Here is a 4,499-nt window from a genome sequence, read left to right as displayed (position 1 = left end):
AAATTTATAATACTTGAGCATACAAAAAAAAGTTAAAAAAAAAATTAAACCAAAAAATTACAAAAGCAATATACAAACAATCAAATCAAACACTTGGTAAAACCCCTTCATATTTATTATATAAAATCACATATAATTATGAAATCTGAATATTATTACATATTTGACTTCATAAAACATAAAGGTAAAAATAATGAAAAATTCCCAAAACATTAAAATTTAAAAAAAAAAAAACTCTTTTAGGGGACTTTGGTAAGAAATATTAATAAGTAGAAAAAAGTATAAGCTTTATTACGTAAGAGACCCGAGAAAAAAGTATAAGCTTTATTACGTAAGAGACCCGAGCATGAGACCCGAGCATGGACCAAAAAATCATTATATTGATAAGCAAAAAAAAGTATAAGCTTTACCATATAAAAGACATGAGAAATGGACCAAAAATCATTTTAGTTGAATTAATGAAATAATGTCGTGCATCTATCAAATCAAAATTTATAATTAATGTTTTGCAGTGGTGTTATATTATGGTTTTTTTCATTTATTTTTTTTAAATATAATTTAAACCCATAAAATTTGTCAAATCTATATTATTAATTTAAAAAAATTATTTAAAAAAAATCAATTTTCAATCAAAAATTTGTTTTAATAAATTTTTTGAAAATAATATTAAAATTTTATAATTTTATTTTATTTTAATTAAAAGTGACTAAAACAAATTACAATATAATTTACTCTGGACAAGTACAAAAAAATCATAAATTCTTAACCCAACATCATATTATTAAACAAACCACATTTATATAAACTTTAATCTCACATTTCTTTCAACCTAAAACATAATAATTGACTAAGAGTTTCACTCTTGTTGAATTGAGGCTTCTGTTTGCCGACGCGTTTCGAACCAACCAGTGTGGCTCATGGTCACGACAAGTTTCACTCTTGGCTGCTCTTTATCATATTTAGTGCACAGACATTTTTGATATCTGTAATGTCCCTTAATTATAAATAATAAATAATATAATATAATATTAAAATACAAAATAAATAATAAACAATAAATAAAAAATAGTAATAGTAAATAAATAATAAATAACAATACTAAAGCTCTAAATAAATATAAATAGAAATAAAACAAGAAAGCAAAGTTGCATGTTGACACATAGAGTGTGTGAATGTTGACACATGAAGTGTATGAATGTGGTTCGCCTTCCAAAAATTGCTCTATTTAAATAAAATTTGAATAAATTAAAAAAACAATCCACCTACGCTCCCAAATTCCCTTTCAAGCATTTTTGATATTCTAACTAAAATGAAACTTAATAAATCAAAAAAAAAAAAAATCCACCAACACTCCTAAGTCCTAATCAAAAAAACCACCAACACTCCCAAGTCCCAAGTTCCCTTTCAACCTTCCTTGAATAGTCAAGGGTCCCAAGTTCCCAGCAATAATCATATGACGTATGGTCATCTTTGTTAATTGAGTTAAATGACTTGACTCAGACTCCAGTCTATAAGTCCCCAGGTCTAACATTCCATATATTGATGTAGCTTCAGTCGTGTCTGTTATATATCTGCTTTTGTTCCATTGCTTTGTTGTCCAAAATCCTCTGTTGCTCATTGAAAAACGCTGTGATGGAAATTGGCGTGGGAAACTTTAAATCTTAAAATCAGGAGTGTGTTGATACAAATGTTGCAAAGAGACTGATGCTTCTCCAAGTTTCATAGAGTTTCTCATAATTTTGGTAATATAGCATTTTATTAGTGAATATATCATTTTTCTATATTGATGCTTCTCCAAGTTTCATAGAATTTCTCATAATTTTGGTAATATAGCATTTTATTAGTGAATATATCATTTTTCTATTTAATATGAAATCTGATCCGGATCTAAACTCAGCCTAGTTACCCAAAAAAAAATATTTACAAAATTGAAATCATAAAATTTCAATTGGTTTTTCGCTGCTGAGCCTGGTTTTGATGCTTGGAAAGCCAGGATCTAAGGGATGTAGATTTGAAATTTATTTCTGACAAATAAATAGGAATTACAGGGTTTTTATAATGGCAGGAATTGCTAATTTGGCCAGAATTTGCGTTGTTGTGCTTGTGCTACTTGGGCCATTGAAAGTAGATAGAGCCATTGGCGTTTCCGTCCCTCCGCCTGTCTCAACTGCCGTTTCGGCCCCCACGCTTGTTCCAGAAGACGATATAAAATGCCTGAAAGCTATAAAGAAGACGGTAATAGACCCCCATGACTATCTTTATACCTGGAATTTCAATAATGATACGCCTGGGTTTATCTGTAACTTTCTGGGGATAGATTGTTGGCATCCAAACGAAAACAGGGTTTTGAACATCAAGCTTCCTGGGATGTCTCTTCAGGGCAGTTTTCCAACTGGCTTTGAGTATTGTGGAAGAATGACTGGTTTGGATCTCTCGGACAACAATCTATCGGGGACCATACCTGTAAATCTTTCAAAATGGCTACGTTATCTGACTTCATTAGATCTCGCCCAGAACAATTTTAGTGGTTCAATTCCAGCAGAGCTTGCTAATTGCACATATTTGAATATAATTCATCTGCAGGAGAATCGGTTGTCTGGTGAAATTCCCTGGCAATTAAGCCGGCTGGATCGTCTGAAGGATTTTAATGTACGAAGTAATCTATTGTCAGGGCAGATTCCTACCTTTGTGCACAAGTTCGATGCATCTGATTTTGAGAATAATACTGCTCTTTGTGGTCCTCCATTGAAGCTCTGCAAAGGCAAAACTGTGAGAACCATAAAAATATCAGAGCCACTTCGCATGGTAGCTGCAGCGGGATGTGGTCTAGTAATTGGGTTTTTGCTTATAGTTGCTCTCTGGTGTATATGCCTGCGAGTTGTCTCAACTTCTAATTGGCTGCTGAGGCAGAGGACCATGACCACAAATGGGCCAAGCACTTAAAGGGTCCTCCATCCACTCCCGAAAGGAAAAGTAAATCAATGGATGATTTGGCCCATGCTAATCGTTTGGATCTAAGATTAACCCTTTGGGTTATGTATCAGATTAACTCTCTATTCTATATTATGTGATGTCAACTCTGCTGGTCCACCAAATTCATGAGTTAAATTTAATTTTCATTTTAAATTGTATATGATGTATATTTGCTTTTTAATAAATACAGTTAGCATTGAAATTTATTTTGAAATAAAATTTTAAATAAGGGAATAACTTAGAAATTCAAGATTTAAAATAAAATAACAAAATTTTTTTATCACTTTAAAGTATTTTTATTTTAAAATATACATTAAAAAACATATTTATAAAAAATATTCTATTTGGTGATGATTTTTTTTAGTCAAAACTTGATTTAAAAATAAAACTGTAGTTCAGGTTCAGACATCAGACATCAAATTTTAATCACATAAGCTTACAAACAAATATATATATATATATATATATATATATATATATATATATATATATGAAGTAAAAATAAATAAAAATTAAAATGTAAAAAACATATATATATTAATTAAGTAATAAAAAAAATCCTATTTTAATTATTATGTAAACCTATATAATAATAAATTACATAATTAAATAAAATATGCTAAATAAAATAAAATAACTAAGAAAAACATGTTGAATGCATAATCTTTTATTTTTGGAAATAATGAAACAAAATTTCAAAATTCACACGATGAAATAATAATAATTTATGAAAGTAATTTGTTTGAGATTTTTAATTATTAGTTTTTTTTTTTTTTTTTTTTAACATAACACGAAAACAATAACATAAAAATGATGAAAAAGAATACATTAGATGAAAATAATGAATAACTTTTATGTTAAATAAAAATATAAAGGAATAAATATATTAGAAATGTGAATTAAAATATAATTAAAATAGTCATGCAACATGTGTGAAAAATAAATTAAAATAAATGAAATGGTTAAGGTGGAGGAATAGAGGGAATTAAGAGGTACGAATAAGAGGGAAAATAAGATTTTGGAAAGGAATAATCAATAAAATATTGATCGATTTACTGAATAAAATATTGATCGATTTACTGAAAAGATATGTTAGTTAAAGATATTACACGGGAATCAATCACGATCTTCTCATAATTCTTAACATTAGTTTTCAAGTAAAACATTGTTTTTAAAGGGGTGGGGTATGTTAAGTTCTTACTCTATTTCTTTTATTTTAGGATACTTATGAGTTAGTTAATGTTATTGTGCAAACTTTTTCTTTGAATAAGATTTATTGGTTAATAATGGGTAGGGTCTATTTTATAAAGTTTACTAGGTAGTTTGTACTCATTAATGAAGATACCACAAGTAATTATGATTTTTTCTATGGAAAAACTATTTAAAGATATAGGTGGGTGGAACATTTGTCTTGTATTGTGTATTTGCACGTAGTGGAAGGTTGCCCGAGATTAAGAAGTAAGTGAATATTGTATATTTCTTTACATGATCAATACACAAGGATGTCTTTACAAATTTTATCTTTT

The 4,499-nt window shown here is 28.5% G+C and overlaps 1 pseudogene; it reads left to right on the top strand.

The window, feature by feature from the left end:
• The first annotated feature begins 2,058 nt into the window (after positions 1 to 2,058).
• On the top strand, positions 2,059 to 2,943 carry LOC149144430 (inactive LRR receptor-like serine/threonine-protein kinase BIR2 pseudogene; annotated as a pseudogene).
• Positions 2,944 to 4,499: the final 1,556 nt, after the last annotated feature.

This window comes from Pinus tabuliformis, chromosome X (assembly GCF_031772625.1).
Source record: "Pinus tabuliformis cultivar Carrire ecotype Pingquan chromosome X, CPIR1, whole genome shotgun sequence".
In the NCBI taxonomy this organism is placed as follows: domain Eukaryota; kingdom Viridiplantae; phylum Streptophyta; class Pinopsida; order Pinales; family Pinaceae; genus Pinus; species Pinus tabuliformis.
Note: the sequence above shows the minus strand (reverse complement) of the source record. Positions and strands in the feature narration are given on the sequence as shown.